Source organism: Podarcis tiliguerta (assembly GCF_965153285.1).
Source record: "Podarcis tiliguerta genome assembly, chromosome: 3".
Classification (NCBI taxonomy): domain Eukaryota; kingdom Metazoa; phylum Chordata; class Lepidosauria; order Squamata; family Lacertidae; genus Podarcis; species Podarcis tiliguerta.
This window is the reverse complement of record NC_139536.1, coordinates 15,940,886-15,958,993: the sequence shown is the minus strand read 5'-3', so window position 1 is coordinate 15,958,993 and position 18,108 is coordinate 15,940,886. Positions and strand designations below refer to the sequence as shown.

The 18,108-nt window shown below is 44.3% G+C and overlaps 1 long non-coding RNA gene across 1 annotated transcript in view; it reads right to left on the bottom strand.

Moving 5' to 3' along the window:
* Positions 1-164: 164 nt before the first annotated feature.
* Positions 165-18,108, bottom strand: part of LOC310674092 — a 36,233-nt gene continuing 18,289 nt past the window's right edge. Inside the window, exons 2-4 of the long non-coding RNA XR_014509396.1 lie at positions 3,485-3,661; positions 963-2,079; positions 165-734 (exon numbers count right to left, since the gene is read on the bottom strand). This is a non-coding gene — a long non-coding RNA (uncharacterized lncRNA). The remainder of the gene's footprint in view (positions 735-962; positions 2,080-3,484; positions 3,662-18,108) is intronic.

Genomic DNA, 18,108 nt, shown 5'->3' with positions numbered 1-18,108 from the left:
CCTGTTCAGGGAAGTTTTAATCTGTGATATTTTACTGTATTTTTTGTTTCTATGGAAGCCGCCCAGGGTGGCTGGGGAAACCCAGCCAGATGGGCGGGGTACAAATAATAAATTATTATTATTATTATTATTATTATTATTATTATTACTTTGTTAAGGGTGCTGAGAGTTGTTGCTAGGTCTGTAGCTCCCCTCACAGAGATACAATTTTCAGAGTGGTTTTAACAAACAGCCCTCATTCCAGGGAACCCTGGGACAGATTGAGATACAATCTCTGTTTAACAACTTTCAATGAAGGAAAGTCCAGCACCTGACTTTGCTCTTCGTATCACACCCTCAAGTCTTAAGGCTGCCCTGTGTTCCCGGTCCTTGGTCCTTGTGTTGTTGTTCATGACATAATCAGTCCCGGCTTACTGGCCAGCAGATAACAAGCTTTTGTATAAGACTTTGATCAGAACTTTTATTCTTCTCTTACAGTGACTTTTGGACTTTATAGAGAGAGAGAGAAATCTCTGAGATTCAAGTGGTGCAGACTAGAATTACTAACTCTGCAGTGCAGGTTGTAGATCGCTGACGCCCAGTGATGAATCTGCATTCACATAGATTGTACGCCTATGGGAAGGGATTGCCTTCCATTTAATTTAATATAAAAAGCAGTGTTTAGGTACTTAAAAATAACAATTTAAATACTATCAGCAACAAAATCATAGGCCAAGACACATGCACCTCCATAACTATGTACAGTGGTACCTTGGGCTACATACGCTTCAGGTTACAGACTCCGCTAACCCAGAAATAGTGCTTCAGGTTAAGAACTTTGCTTCAGGATGAGAACAGAAATCGTGCTCCAGTGGCGCAGCGGCAGCGGGAGGCCCCATGAGCTAAAGTGGTGCTTCAGGTTAAGAACAGTTTCAGGTTAAGAATGGACCTTCGGAACGAATTAAGTACTTAACCCAAGGTACCACTGTACCTGCATTTTTGCTTTCCCTTGCGAAATGCACCTCAGCTGTAGGATTTTAGGAACCTTCGGGCTCCCTTAAACAGGAAGTATTGACATTTTTGGTCCCTGACAAACAGCTGAACTCCCCAGTCTCTGCAGTAGGCCTTGTCTCAGCACGTGCCACTTTTTGATTTGAATTGTGAAGCACAATGTGGAACGCCCATTTCTTACTTGACATTTTTGTTCTCAGTGCACAACTAATGGAGAAACACAACAACATCATCCACGTTTAGACTGTGTACACATCAGAGAGCTAATAGGCACACGGGTCGTTTTCCTGAGCTTGCCTTTGCCCATGCATGAGAATTGAACTGTTATCTCAATGGTTTCCCATCTGCACTATTGGGCGGTCCTTGATGGGATGTATTTGTACTGTGTTGGTGTCCACACCACTCGGTTTGCACTCCATTACCTCCCGGAGTTCTAGGAACCGGAAGTCCACTGTGGGAATGTATACAAGTATTTGCAAATTGGTCCATGAGAAGGGGAGGCAGTAAGTCACACTTGCCTTAGGCCTCAATGGAGCTAAGCTGGTCAGGGGCCCCTTCCAGGGGCCAGCTGCTTTTTTGTTTGTGTTTTTAATTTTATTCTAACAAGACTCCTACCCCAGGCCTCAGACAAGCTGTTCCCAGGCCTCAAAAGACTAATGTCTTTACAAGCCCTGGGTAGGCTGTTTTATTATGTTTTCAGGTCACTTCTAGTACTAGTGCCAGGAATAAAGTAAATTTGCTGGAGCAACCAACTGCTATGATCCAAAGGGAGAGGGTTCAGCACCTCCTCTTTGTGTTTTTATTCTAAGATACCACACTTTATAGGGGTGATTTGAATGATGACCCCATCATGTCTGGGCTGGTCTTCGGTTTGCTTTTGCATTGACCGTTTAATCTTGCAATAATGATTTAAGAATCCAGTTCCATGTTTAAGTGATACAGATCTAAAATTCTGTTTAAACAGACCTAGTTTCTCCCCCACCCCCTGTGCATTCCAGCGCATCTGGCAGAAATACTTGCTGGTTTCCTCTCTTCTGGATCTCAGGGATGCCAAATTCCACTGTAAAAGATTGCATTCCTGGGAGACAGCTGCATGAAAACAAGAGAAAATGATCACTGATCATTGGCTTCTGCTTTGAAAATCTCAGCAATCTCAGATTTAAGCAAAAGGGTTTCTCCACCAAAGCTAGGCAGAAGACCTCTCCTTGTTATGATGACTTTGCTTGGATGAAATGTAAAAATGTAAAGTTTGATTTAATATGGGGTGGGTGAGATGGTGCCCTCCAGATGCTGTTGGACTCCCAATTCCCGTCAGCACGATCAGTGATCAAGAAGGATGAATGTTGTCATCTAGCAACATCTGGAGGGCCACAGATTTCCCATCCTTGATTTAAGATGGCACAAAACAGGTCGAATCCACCACGTTTTATTTCACTGCTCATTTAATGCAAATACAGTGGTACCCCGCAAGACGAATGCCTCGCAAGACGGAAAACCCGCTAGACGAAAGGGTTTTCCGTTTTTCAATGCGCTTCGCAGGACGAATTTCCCTATGGGCTTGCTTCGCAAGACGAAAATGTCTTGTGATTCTTGCGATTTTTTTTCGCTCCCCACCACCTTTTTCTAAGGCACTAAGCTGCTAATAGCCTTTTAGCAGCTAATCCGCTAATCCCTTAAGCCCTTAATAGCCACTAATAGCCGTTAAACCGCTAACAGCGCTAATCCACTAAGCCACTAATAGGGTTGCTTCGCAAGACGAAAAAACCGCTAGACGAAGAGACTCGCAGAACGAATTAATTTTGTCTTGCGAGGCACCATTGTATATACCATATTTTTTGCTCCATAACACTCACTTTTTTCCTCCTAGAAAGTAAGGGGAAATGTCTGTGCGTGTTATGGAGCGAATGCCTACGTATGGCGGGGGGATCTGCTGCAGTCGTGAGCAGATGATCCATGGTTCCCCTTCCTTCCCTCCTCCGTGACTCGCTTTGCTCGCTTTGAAACAGCAAAGCGGGAGAAGAGCCACTGAGTGGGGAGAAGAGAGGGACAGAGAGCCTGGTTACAAAGCACGGATCCACATGGATCCTCAGGATTTTTGCACTGGGTCACTCCAAATTCACCATCAGATCACATAGCATGTCCATGGCTACAGCTTGCACCAAAAGATCATACACCCACTGTTGCTTGGGGCCGCAGTGGTGCAAAAACGTGGTTACAAAGCGTGGATCCACATGGATCCTCAGGATTTTTGCATTAGGCTACCCCAAACTCACCGTCGGATCACATGTCTGTGGCCACAGCATGAACCACAAAAATCATACATCCACTGTTTCGCTTAGAATATTTTTTTTCTTGTTTTCCTCCTCTAAAAACTATGTGCGTGTTATGGTCGGGTGCGTGTTATAGAGCGAAAAATACGGTATTTTAAGTATTTGGGCCAACCTTATTGAAGGAGGAGGGGATCTATCGCACTGATTCTTCCAGGGTGACCTACCTGTTGAATAATGGTAAGGATGACATTGTGGAGAATGTGGCACTATTTTTGAGTGACGCCATGAAATTACGTCCTCCATAGATCGTAAGAATCACCTTTGTATCTCCCGACGTCTGGACAGTCTTACCTCCTTCTATGTTTTGTTATCTGTGTTCCAATCCATGTATACGACGTATACTCTTACTATGCCAATAAAGGAGATTGATTGATTGATTGATTTAACACTTAGCAAAATCTATTGCTGTTAACCCTCAAATGCTCATTAAATGCCTTCTAATGTCCTATTTCATCAGTCTACAAAACAATTCAAGATGAATCACAATTGCCTTGCCTAGCTGATTTTCTTTTCATGCATGCAATGGTAACCTCACAGAGTCTAACGGATTATTCTTTTCAGCATTCTGGAATAGACATTCACTATGCACAGTACCTAAAAGCAGCTACTTCTGTGCTGTAAAACGGCAGGTACAGGCCCTTTCAGTTCAGCTAGGCCACGGACTCAAAAGAAAACGGAATGATCAAAATGCAGGTTTATTAAATTATTATTTTCCCCAACAAGGCCACTTCTGCAACCACCCCCTGCTTTCCTGACATCTTGGCCTGAAGGCTTGCGGTAAATATGGCTCCATTCTTTCAAGGGTCTACCCTGGAAAAACACCGCCTTATGAACCCAACTGGCCTCTTTCCCTCTGGATTTCCATATGCGCGCTGTCACAGAGTCTCAGTGTCACTGTGAATTCCATTGGCATGAGGCTGGCTCCCCTTCGAGGACACTAATGAAGGGTATCAGAGACGTACAGACTTGACAAGGTCTCCCACTGGGATACATTCCCCCAAGCTTACACCAGATCACCAATCAGAACATTTCCCTGTTACTTATTACCAAGAGCACTGCTACATTATTTTATTTTATATTTTGGTTGCGGGGATACAGCCTAGAAGGGGCAGCTACACTGCTCAATGCACTTGGGGTGGGGAAAGAACTGGTGTCTGTCTGTCCGTCTGTCTGTCTGTCTGATGGACTATTTCCAAAGATAATTCCTCTAGCATCAAAACTGAAATGTTTAAACTAGGCTCTGTTTGTTCTGGGGCGGCTGGGGGTGAGTGGGAAGCTTAATTTCCCACACCTAATTGTACTTGGAGGAGACGCGCATGGCATTTATGGGTGTCAATGTATTGAGCATGGTGTGTTAGTTAACAGGTGCTATCTCTGTAGCCTGAAGTTCTCCCTCCCTTTGGGTGGGTGAGGGAGGGATTTCAGCTGCTCTTTTCCTTTCTTAGAGATTTTGTAGAGATTTTGCTGAATTTGTCCCAGTTAGGTCTTTTGTTGGGGTTTCCCTTGCATTTGGGCCCCAAAGCTGTCCCACGACTTGGACACTTGTCAGTAAATGTCTCTGTTTTGATAAAGGGTGCTGTTATGTACTGAGTTGAATAGGATCCAAACTGCAGCAGTCTGATTGGTCCTAGAACAATAGGATTCAGAATGCAGCAGTCTGATTGGTCCTAGAACAATGCAGCAGTATGATTGGTTGGCAGGAACCACCCAATCATACTCCAGATAGAAGTGAATCCACAACCTGATTGGCTTACAGTAGAATTCCGGAATTAGCCAATCATGTGCAGCCCATTGTGTAAATAATGTATATAAGGCAGATACTTTGAGGGGACTTTCATTCATTCCTCCTCACCACTATGAGCTGAATAAAGAGCATGAAATCACTTTGCGACTCTGAGTATATTTCAGGTGCATTGGAAGAGAGGAGAGGTCTCACTTGGACTGTTTGTGGTGGCTCCTAGTAATGTTGTGAACTTCCCTGAGATCTACAGATAAAGGCCGGTAAACTAGGGCTGCCACACGTCTGGAATTTCCTGGACATACCGGTAGCTTGGATTCGGCCATCAGAAACAGTGTCTGGGAAAATCTGGATGTATGGCAACCCATATCGGAAGTGTAGATTTTGGCGGATTTCAAAAAAAAAAGCAAAAAAAAAAAAAAAAAGCCCCAAAATTTGCCAAAAAAAGAGAGCGCTCTCAACAACTTTTGTGTCCAGATTTTCACTTTTTGAAATATGGCAACCCTAGGTAAACTAAATAAATAAAACCACACCAAGGTAAACTCAATATTTGGATCTGATGAACTACTTATTTACTATGACAACGACAACTACTGTTACTACTGATGGGCTGCCTCACATATCAGTGGGCCTCCTATAGGCAGTGGTGGCGGTGACACTTTGATTCAGGAGCCACCATTCTCATTTCCACAATGTCCACAAAGCAATGCAGAAATTAAAATGGCAACTCCCAGCTACCTGATGTAGGGAACCCAAAACAAGTGTCAATGCCAGTGGTCCCTGCGGTCCTTTTGAGCTTCGACAGTTGCCCCTTGGGGGCTTGGTGCTCATGCTGGGCCTCAGTTGGCATGGCAACATGGAGTTAAACAGATAGGGCCCAGCTGCCACGGAGCTTATAGTCTCTAAGGTCACATCCACAGCATTACATTTAAAGCCCATGGCTTCCCTCAAAGAATCCTGGGGAATGTAGTCTGTTAAGTGTGCTGGGAATTATAGCTCTGTGAGGGGTAAACTACAGTTCCCATGATTCTTTGGGCAGAAGCCCTAACTGTTAAAGTGATATAAATGTCCTTTAAATGTATGCTGTGGATGTGACATAGTGCAGAAACAACACAGGGATGGAGGGGCAGACAAGGTAGGGAGAGAAGAATGTGGGCAAATGACTTTACACACACACAAACACACACACATGTAAATTTGGTTATGGTTAGGGCCTGTGCAAGACATTTTCTCCCCGAGGGCTACAGATGAGTAAATGGCGAAAGAACACACCAAATCAAGACGCATAGTACCGAGAGTTGATAAAGGTATTTTGGAATTTGAGGCAGAAAACCCCACAAGCAACTCTCTCCCCTGACCCTGGAAAGAAAATTAAAATAACAATAACTTAAATAACCAGTCATTTGCCGATAATCCATGACATCCAAAATAAGCTACCTGCGGTGGGTGTCTCATGCCGCCATGAGTCTTCTTCCCACTCAACTCATGTATTGTTCTGTCAAGAAAAGATTTCAGAAACAGTTCACAGCGAACAATATTCATTCCGATTCCTTTCATGACAGGAGAGACGGGGTTTGTATGCTGTTCTTTGGAAGCTTCTGTCCCTTAGCTACTTTAAGGAGGGTTCAGGGGGTGGGTGGGTGATTTGATAAAAAGTAAGGAGGAATCGGGGAAGAACGTGTGGATTTCATTACTGGTCCCCCTATCTCCCCACCCCCAGGATTCAAGCAACCTAGCCAGGTTCACAAGGGGGGCTATCCCGGGGCATCCAATGTAAGCACTTCTGGGATTAGTGGGGAGGGGAGGGAATGAGAAGCTGTGAAATGGAGAGGCGATACCCACTTTGAAAGCTTCATAGCCTGCCCTGGCCCCTCTCAGAGCATTTGAGGAACCTCTGTCACTCCTATATACATTACTGGAATTTGTCTGGCAGGGTGCATTATGAGGTCGCATTCTGGGCACCGTATACTCCCTTCAGTTGATTTGCACCACTGAGGTGTCCTCTGGAAGCCTACATCATACAGGCAAAGGTGAAGGGGTTTATTGCCACTAAAATTAGCCGGTGGACTTGAAATTCCAATGCCAAGGCATTCCCTCTCAGTTTATCCTCCTATTTCACTTCCCAGGTCCAGGCTCCTCTGTGACATCACTGCAGCTAGCCCAATAGCGGTCTAGAAGCTTAGCTTTGTCTGCAAAGCACCACTGGGGACATTAGAGCAGCTTGCTCACTCAGTCAGGCCCTTGGGCTGTGAACCTATAATTTAGTATAGAGTCTAGACAGCAGGACTGAGTAGACATAGTGGGTATCCCTTGTATGCTGTTGTTTAGTCATTTAGTCGTGTCCGACTCTTCGTGACCCTATGGACCAGAGCACACCAGGCACTCCTGTCTTCCACTGCCTCCCGCAGTTTGGTCAAACTCATGCTGGTAGCTTCGAGAACACTATCCAACCATCTCACCCTCTGTTGTCCCCTTCTCCTTGTGCCCTCCATCTTTCCCAACATCAGGGTCTTTCCCAGGGAGTCTTCTCTTCTGATGAGGTGGCCAAAATATTGGAGCCTCAGCTTCAGGATCTGTCCTTCCAGTGAGCACTCAGGGCTGATTTCCTTAAGAATGGAGAGGTTTGATCTTCTTGCAGTCCATGGGACTCTCAAGAGTCTCCTCCAACACCATAATTCAAAAGCATCAATTCTTCGATCAGCCTTCTTTATGGTCCAGCTCTCACTTCCATACATCACTACTGGGAAAACCACAGCTTTAACTATACGGACCTTTGTTGGCAAGGTGATGTCTCTGCTTTTTAAGATGCTGTCTAGGTTTGTCATTGCTTTTCTCCCAAGAAGGAGGCGTCTTTTAATTTCGTGACTGCTGTCACCATCTGCAGTGATCATGGAGCCCAAGAAAGTAAAACCTCTCACTGCCTCCATTTCTTCCCCTTCTATTTGCCAGAAGGTGATGGGCCCAGTGGCCATGATCTTCATTGTAGAGCCATGTATAAATTCAGCTACATGTAATAGCCATCCTTGTCTGTCCCTATGCTTAGACTTCCCTCCGGCCAATTTGAGAAATGTGGCTTTATAATGTACAGTGTTCCACGCTATTATGGTAGTCACGCCCTGTGCTATGCACCTAAGTCACAGTTGCCTTTCAGAGCGCAAAAGCTCGATGTCGTTTGCTGTTACTGAAACACACAAAAAGCACCAGCGGATTCTGCAAAAACAAATGGAGTGAAACTTGAGTCACGTAATTTTTTCTCCGCATCTCATGACAAGCATACTTCAAGTGTGCCCTTTTGCTGTATCATCTCAGGGTCCTGCTAAATTGAAGCCTGGGACTCAATAAGCTTGTATCCAAGGCCGAGCAGTTGCCTTCCTTCTTAGTGATAAGACATACAACTGTTCATGTCCACCTGTTTAGAAGTCACACTTAATGAGATTTCAGTCCTTGGCTCCACAACCGCTGTACAGATTGTCCCATGGATCGAATGTACCAGCTTTTTACCTTGCAAGCTTATTCTTTTCTACATACAGTGGTACCTCGGGTTAAGTACTTAATTCGTTCCAGAGGTCCGTTCTTAACCTGAAACTGTTCTTAACCTGAAGCACCACTTTAGCGAATGGGGCCTCCTGCTGCCGCTGTGCTGCCACTGCATGATTTCTGTTCTCATCCTGAAGCAAAGTTCTTAACCCAAGGTACTGTTTCTGGGTTAGCGGAGTCTATAACCTGAAGTGTCTGTAACCTGAAGTGTCTGTAACCCAAGGTACCACTGTACTGCCAGTCACTGTCAAGTAAAGCAGAGACCACTGAAACATACAGTCTGAGTACATGCTATACTTTTATATCAAATTCAGGCCAAGATCCTATCTAGTCCAGCATCTTGACACGAGCATTCAAACTTGCAACTTCCCAACTGCCTGAAGTGGAGGAGTCCAAGAAAATCTGTTTTCTCACTTGATCCTGCTGAATGTATAAACAGATTCCCAACACAGGAGATTGAGCATTTCTACAGATTGGTACCAGAGCTTTATTCTTAGCACAGACACAAATCAATGGAAAAGTCAATACTTACAAGGATCTGGATATATGAGAGCTGATTTTAATCAGCCGGAGTTGTGACAGCTAATTCAGTTGTGTGCACTACATTGGGAACAGTGGCCTATTTATTAAAAAAAAAAGCCCGCCTGCCTTACTTTCCTCACACAGGGCAAAAGCAAACAAAGCACAACAGAATAAAATCAAACAATTTTACGCCAGTCTGGTATATAAGTTGTATACCAAAAATGGCTGGTTTCTGTGATGTGCATGCTTTGGGCAAATGAAACATAGCTCAGCTTTCTCTGTACATTTTGTTCTGCTTTTGCCAGTCGTAGAGAGGGGATTTTGAGGTTACAAAGGTATATTTGTCTTAATCTGACAGAGAAGGTCACATGCAGAATAAACTGGCACAGATCTTAAAGACAACAATCACTTCAACCACACACATTCATGGTTCTAGAAGCATCTTAAAGTTATCTTGATGTATGAACATTTTATGCCACCTTATACTGAGACATACTATTGTTCCATCTATCCTTGACTGATGGCAACTGTCCGAGATCTCAGTCAGAGGTCTTGCCTAGTTTACTACTGGAGAGACCATGGATTTTCTGCAAGCAAAGTATGCACTCTGTAATTACCACATCGGAAGCATTTAATTCTGTGTGTTTCTTAATTCCTTGCTGTGTACAAACCATGCCTTCAAAGCACATTCTCCTCATCAAAGAATTCTGGGCACTGTAGTTTGTTAAGGGTTGCTGTGAATTGTAACTCTAGGGGGGTAAACTACAGTTCCCAGAATTCCTTGAGGGAAAGAATATGCTTTGAATGTGCTTAAAAGGGATAGTGTGTAATTCACAGCCCAGATTCTTTTATGTATTAAAATGCCATACAGTACAGTCAAGGACAGTGATTAATTGATAATGATCATAATCTTTTCCCAAATGCATACCTCCAAAGTTCCAGCTGAACAAACCACTGACCATGTTGATAAACCTGCTCCGCTTTTCTGGAGCAGTACATGTGAAAAGGATCTAGGAGTCTTGGTTGACCACATGACATGAGCCAACAGTGTGCCGCAGCAGCTAAAAAAGCCAATACAATTCTGGGCTGCATCAATAGGAGTATAGCATCTAGATCAAGGGAAGTAATAGTGCCACTGTATTCTGCTCTGGTCAGACCTCACCTGGAGTACTGTGTCCAGTTCTGGGCACCACAGTTCAAGAAGGACACTGACAAACTGGAACGTGTCCAGAGGAGGGCAACCAAAATGGTCAAAGGCCTGGAAACGATGCCTTATGAGGAACGGCTAAGGGAGCTGGGCATGTTTAGCCTGGAGAAGAGGAGGTTAAGGGGGGATATGATAGCCATGTTCAAATATATAAAAGGATGTCACATAGAGGAGGGAGAAAGGTTGTTTTCTGCTGCTCCAGAGAAGCGGACACGGAGCAATGGATCCAAACTACAAGAAGAAGATTCCACCTAAACATTAGGAAGAACTTCCTGACAGTAAGAGCTGTTTGACAATGGAATTTGCTGCCAAGGAGTGTGGTGGAGTCTCCTTCTTTGGAGGTCTTTAAGCAGAGGCTTGACAACCATATGTCAGGAGTGCTCTGATGGTGTTTCCTGCTTGGCAGGGGGTTGGACTCGATGGCCCTTGTGGTCTCTTCCAACTCTATGATTCTATGAAACCTGAGTCAATCCAGGGGCCACCTTCCTCCTCCTTGCTCAACGGATTGGAACTGTTGTGGGGGAATTGATAGCAGAGTCCCCACCTTCCTTCAACAGCTCATCAACACCTTGGTAACACTTCTACAGGTAGCACCTGCAGAATGCCGATTTGTTAGGGGAAGTGAGGAAGTGGTTTGTGTGTGAGAGAGAAAGGCTTGAAGGTGAGGGTGATATTTTCAAAGGGGGATTGTAGCAATTGCTGCGTATGGTGATGAAATAGCACCCTCCGATTTTTGTCTTTCTGAGTGATGGTTCTCACTGCCATCTCCTCCTATAACAGGCTGTGTGAGAAAACACTAGTCTGTGCTGGCTTCTAGGCTTGTGAGCCCATGGAGCGTGCATTCGTTTTGGGATGAATGGGAAATTGAACCAACGCTGCTTCCAGATGACCTGTTTATCAAGCATTCGTCCTGATTCATTTACCAGGGAGGTTAGACAGTGTCAGCAATTTATTGAGCATTCATTCTGATTGGTATGCAGGGAGGTTAGACATAAAAAAAGGAAGCCACCTTATATGGAGTTGAAAAATCAAATTATAGAATCATGGAATTGTAGAGTTGGAAGGGACCCCCAAGATCATCTAGCCCAACCCCCATGCAATCCCTCATATGGGGCAATATTGAACCTGCAACCTTAGCATTACCAGCACCATGCTCTAACCAACTGAGCTATTCAGGCTGATATTCAGGCTGACCATTGGTCCATCTTGTGCATTGTTCTCTACAATGACTGACAGTGCCTCTCCAGGGTCTTTCTTTTTTTCCCCCCTCTCGAAATTTTTTATTGGTTTTCCAAAAAAATGTAAACAAACAAACAAACAAACAAACAAACATCTTAACTGTACTTGATCCAATCTTAGTAACATTGTTAAGTGACTTCCTCAAATCCCCCTGGCTGAATTTCAGTGTATATCATTGTAACAGTTTTCCCAAGCCAATTTTCTCATAAAATTAACTTAATCACTTAACATCTTTCTTTGTTTTCATTTTGACTTTAAACATATTATTCTCTAACATCACATATTTAAATCCTAAGCCTATCTGATATTTGCAAGTTTTTCCAATTAAGTTATCTTAACATATTTAACTAAATAGTCTTTGAATTTCATGCATTCCTCCTGGTACTCCTCCTCCTTCTGGTCGCGGACTCTTCCGGTCAGGTTGGCTAGCTCCGAAAAGTCCATCATCTTCATTTGCCATTCCTCCACTGTTGGGACTTCTTGTGATTTCCAATTCTTAGCTAACAAAATTCTAACTGCAGTTGTGGCATACTCTTCAGGGTCTATTTTACCCACATTTTCCAGTGAATTTTCCTGTCACTTTCCTTATTGCAAAAGTCCAGTTTTGGGAGGGCAAAGAAGGTTTGTTGCATAAGAGCAACCAACAAAATCAACTGTAATTCCACAAGCTGAGGGTGCTAGCTGAATTCCATCTGAAAGTAGGGGCTCCATGAAAGCCCCACAAATGTGGCCCATTTGGTTCAATTTCCATTTGTTCTTAAATGAATACAGAGGGACAAGAATGGAAGTCTCAGGCGTGGCTCCCAATCTGGCCCATTTTGGGTTGTGGTGGTTGCTGCAAAACTAGCAGGAAGCGGCACTTTGAATTGCAGGCCAGTATGACTCTCAACCCCGGTAATAACTGCAATCCGGCAGCTGTGGCAATTTCTACAGTGTTTTCTCCATGCAACGTGCTTCACAAACCCGAAGTCATTAATCACGAAACATATTCTGGCCTTAATTCTACAATTAATTTTCTAGAGCCTCTCCCATTTGTATCCATTAATCATTTTGTGGCTCCTCTTACGCATCATTTGGCGCTTGGGGCTTATTTCATAAAGCAGCTGTATCTCCTTTGAAGTCTACATTGTCTGTACTATATCTGCCCTGTTCCCATTGATTACAAGTGTTCTCAAAGTGACAGTGTCAGGTGACTGAGGGTAACACTCTCAAGGTCTAAAAGATTACCCAGGAAGTTGTTCTGAAGGAAGGGTATCGTATAACTGAGGTCAAGATCCTAAATCGAGCTTCTCCCCTGTCCTGTTATATAATCTGGTCTAGTTAATCTCCCAGTATGCTGGTGTTTCTAAATGTGCCAGCGTCTAGGGCTACTGCTTTTGGGATCGAGAGATGTCTTAAATAGTGCTCTGGGTCAGGGCCTGAGGGGACATGAGGCTGCCCCCTTGCTGAAGTGGTGCCTCGCAAGACAAAATTAATTCATTCTGCGAGTTTTTTCGTCTTGTGAATTTTTTCGTCTTGCGAAGCACCACTGTGCATTGATGGTTTCCCATAGGAATGCACTGGCGGTTTTAAAAAAAAGGCACAAGACGTTTTCGTCTTGCGAAGCAAGCCCATAGGGAAATCCGTCTTGCGAAGCAACTCAGAAAATGAAAAACTCTTTCGTCTTGCGAAGCATTCGTCTTGCAAGGTACCACTGTAGAAGCTAACCAGGTGTGGATTTGTTAAGAGCCTACATGAAAGGCCACCTGGGTGTGCTACCTTGAGGTCCATGATGGAAGAAAAGAGGGGATATGGATGAAACAAACAAACAAACAAACAAACAAAGAAAGAAAGCCTGAGTTGCTTCCAGATTACCTGTTTATCGAGCATTTGTCTTTGTTTGTACAACATTTGTGGGGAGGTAAGATGACAGTGAGGTCCAGCGCTGAGGGCCTTCTGGCGGTTCCCTCACTGCGAGAAGTGAAGTTACAGGGAACCGGGCAGAGGGCCTTCTCTGCGGTAGCACCGTCCCTGTGGAACGCCCCCCCCCCATCATGATAATACCCAGCTCTACCTCTCTTTTAAATCAGAACCGGTGAAGGCGGTAAAGGTCCTGTGTGAGTGCCTGGCAGCAATTGGAGGATGGATCCTGACAAGACAGAAGTACTGTTTTGGGGGGACAGGGGGCGGGTGGGGGTGGGGGACTCCCTGGTCCTGAATGGGGTAACTGTGCCCCTGAAGGACCAGGTGTGCAAACTGGGGGTCATTTTGGACTCACAGCTGTCCATAGACGCTCAGGTCAATTCTGTGTCCAGGGCAGCTGTCTACCACCTCCATCTGGTACGCAGGCTCAGACCCTACCTGCCCGCAGTCTGTCTCGCCAGAGTGGTGCATGCTCTAGTTATCTCCCGCTTCGACTACTGCAATGCGCTCTACGTGGGGCTCCCTTTGAAGGTGACTCGGAAACTGCAATTAATCCAGAATGTGGCAGCAAGACTGGTGACTGGGAATGGCTGCCGAGACCATATAACACCGGTCTTGAAAGACCTACATTGGCTCCCAGTACGTTTCCGAGCACAATTCAAAGTGTTGATGCTGACCTTTAAAGCCCTAAATGGCCTTGGTCCAGTATACCTGAAGGAGCGTCTCCACCCACATCGTTCAGCCCAGACACTGAGGTCCAGCTCTGAGGGCCTTCTGGCAGTTCCCTCATTGTGAGAAGTGAGTTTACAGGGAACCAGACAGCGGCCTTCTCAGTAGTGGCGCCCACCCTGTGGAATGCCCTCCCGTCAGATGTCAAGGAAATAAACAGCTATCTTATCTTTAAAAGACATCTGAAGGCAGTCCTGTTTAGGGAAGTTTTTAATATTTAGTGTTGTATTGTTTTTAACACTCGATTGGGAGCCACCCAGAGTGGCTGGGAAAACTCAGCCAGGTGGGCGGGGTATAAATAAATTATTATTATTATTATTATTATTATTATTATTATTATTATTATGACTTGGCACTAGGGTTGGGCGATATCTGGTTTTAAACATTGCGATACAGCACCAGCTAAACGTTGTGATATACCAATATATCAGGATGTCTGAAATAATTATGGAGCTATGTAGTAGAAGCATTGGTTGGCTTCACGCTTCCCCCCACATTGTGATCCTTTCATAGCACACACATCATGATTCGCGATATGTTGCCAGGTCAGAGAGATTATGAAACTGATATCACTATATGGATTTCAAACCGGTTTTGGATGATATAAGAAAGGTGAGAAAGAAGGGCACATGTTAAGAGGATTTTTCAATGGAGGAGGTATGGGTTTCATTGCATTCTGGGTTATTAGTTAAACAACCCCCCCCCCCCAAAAAAACATGCATTTTCTACCAAACCCCAGTCTGTACACACTGCACCATCCCCATGTCAATGTAAAATGCTTTCTGCTGTAATTGTTATAATCCATTTTGTGCTGAGAATATACTTCTCAATTGCTGCACACACACAGCACAAGTTCTCTCCTATGGGGCAGAGATCTTGCAGGACTTCTCACTATGTTTAACTATTTGGCTATGAATCAAATAGGCAAACTAGGAAGAAGTACAGAAACTTAGCTGCCTCTTTATACTGATATATATCCTCCATATACAGTGGTACCTCGCAAGACGAATGCCTCGGAAGACGAAAACCTCGCAAGACGAAAGAGTTTTTCGTTTTCTGAGTTGCTTCGCAAGACAGATTTCCCTATGGCCTTGCTTCGCAAGACGAAACGTCTTGCGCTTTTTTTTAAAACCGCCAATGCATTCCTATGGGAAACCGTCAATACACAGTGGTGCTTTGCAAGATGAAAAAACTCGTAGAACGAAAAAACTCGCAGAACTAATTAATTTCGTCTTGCGAGGCACCACTGTATCAGCACACCAGTTTCCAGGCCCCTTTTCAGAAGACTGTGAAACACACGCACACACCCTGTGGAAACACTAATTTAGGGGAGGGCAACAGAGAACAGAATAGTCTGAAAACATGCTCACCTGTGTGTGCGGACAGCAGGGATAATGGGTGCTGTTTTAGATTATGTTATCTTGCAAAGGTGTGTATAACTGCAAACCGCTATGTACTATATGAAAGCATAAAAAGAAGCTTCTGCATGTTTCAAAGGTTACGTGTCTACACAGCGTATATCTCAGTAGCAGAGTACATGTTTCTGTCCCTAGCAGGTGATGAGCAAGACCTGTAGCTGAGACCCTGGGACGTTGCTTCCAGGCAGAGGACAGTAATGAGCTAGCAGGGCAAACAGCATAAGGTGGCTTCCTCTCTCTCCCATACACACAGGTACTTTGATCTCCTTTCTGCACCAGCAGAAATTCAAGCTGGCAACCACTTCTGTGAACTCAAGTAAACTTGCAACCGGATAGGATCTGCAAAGCTTGTGGCTTCAGTGTTGAATCAGGACATCAGTATGCGAACAACTAATATGGGGTTATTCTGCACCTCTGAGATGGCACTTTGGGTTTATTTTCACTCTGCTTTTGGTGCACTAAAGGTTTTCTATATCCAAAGGATTTAATATTGTATCATGCCTTTGCTGCTCAGCGTGAGAATGGCAGGAAGAATTTTGCAACCTGTTGCATAAATGCATTTATTTACCAATGAGCCACGGACAGCTGAGATGTGCTAGCTGGGAAGCTGGAGGGAACCCAAATGGCACTAGCAGACGAGGCTCTCCAAAAAGCGTCCCCCACCCCATGCCCTACAGCTTTCCTCACTTTCCTTATCTGTACTGTACAAGGAAATAAATATACTTTCCAAATTTATGGAAACAACACAAAGGAAAATTATTCATTGACCTTCCATTTCTGTATGAGAGAGTTCATACTGTTCTGCAAAATGTCAGCATGAAGTTCTTATCTTTCTCCTGATAAATGCCTGCCTGTGACCTTAACTTTTCAGACTCTGTGACTTTTGATCACTTTAGAAGTCTTTAAATCTTTCTTTTCTTTTCTTTGCTCCTGCCCACTTTTGTGCCACCTGTTTTGCTCCAAAGCCCATCTCTTCTTGCTCAGGGATGGGGAACCTGTGGTCCTTCCAGATGTTGACTCTGCCTCCCATCACCACTGACAGTTGGCTATGTTGGTGGGAGATGGAGTCTGAGAACATCTGGCTGGCCTTGGGCTCCCAATCCCTGCACTTGTTTAACTTCATGATCTCTCCCTCTGCTGTTTCTCTCCACGCTGCCAAACCTGCGTGGGGCAGAGACTTATACTACATTCTAGCTTGTGTTATAACGCACCCTCTAATGATAAATGGTGAAAATAGTAATCTGAAAGTGAACATAATTATCCTCAACTGATTCACAGAGAGACAAGTGATTGCAACTCTGTGATGCTTTATTGGGCCCCGGTACAGATCAGATTTAACTTAACTTTACAGAACAGATCATGTGAACAGGATTATACAAGGCCATCCCTATCATTTGGTGTGAGGTGGCTGCCTCAGGCGGCAGATGTTGGGCTGTAGGACCCAGGGGTGAGGTATCATAGGACAAAGCTGCGTTTGCTGCCCTTAAAGCCCATTTATATCAATGGGACTTAGGCAAGGTCATAGTTAACTTGTCCTATTGATTTTGATGGGTTCTAAGCTCAACAAACTTAGCTTGAATTCAACCCCGTGTTCTTAACTGTAAAATGGGAATAATAGTGACTTCCTCTGAAGGGTAGCTGCGAAGTAATGTAAGGAGGAAACTGCTGAGCTCTTTGCACGATAAAAGTGTTGTTCAGAAGTACGATATCAGCAATTTAATATCAACTCTTACCCTTGACCATTGCGCTGTTTAGATTATTTGTTTGCTAACAATCTGACCACATTTCTTGGCTTCGCAGAGGTGCCTAATATATTGCCCCATTATGCTCCTGATTAGCTTTGCGAGTTACAACGCAGTTAACAAATGCCACGCTAGTCCGCGATGACAAGTGCTGCTGCTAAAGATAGGCAGCAATGGAATGGGGTGTCCTTTATTGAGTCTAAAGGATTCACCCAGCACACATTTGAGCTAATGTGGAAAGAATACACACATCCCAGACATTTGCTGAATTCATTCCCAACAGCACAAAGGGTAGACAGTCACCCAGAGGTCATCCAGCAAATAATTAAACAGATCTCCCACTGAAGATTCAACCATATTACAAACCTTGGGCACTGTGGTCCTGTAAAACTGTTAGGAGCCTATAAACATACGTCTAAACTCAATAAACCTACAGCACCCAAGATTCTTTGTGGGCTAAAAGTGATTTGCAAGTGATGTAAGTTTGTGGTGTTGATGCATCCATAATTCCTATTCAAAAACAAATCAAATGGCTTTTATCATAATGACATTAGCCTATGTCAAGTGTCGTGCAAAACATTAGCAAAGTAACTGGTGCATTGCAAAGCAGAAAAGACTCTCAACGTTGATATGAAAAGCACTGTTGCCTAGTTAATTGATGAACAGCTCAGTTCGCAGTAGTTCCAGATGCAGGGCTGGGAATAAAAGGTAAAGGTAAAGGTACCCCTGCCCGTATGGGCCAGTCTTGACAGAC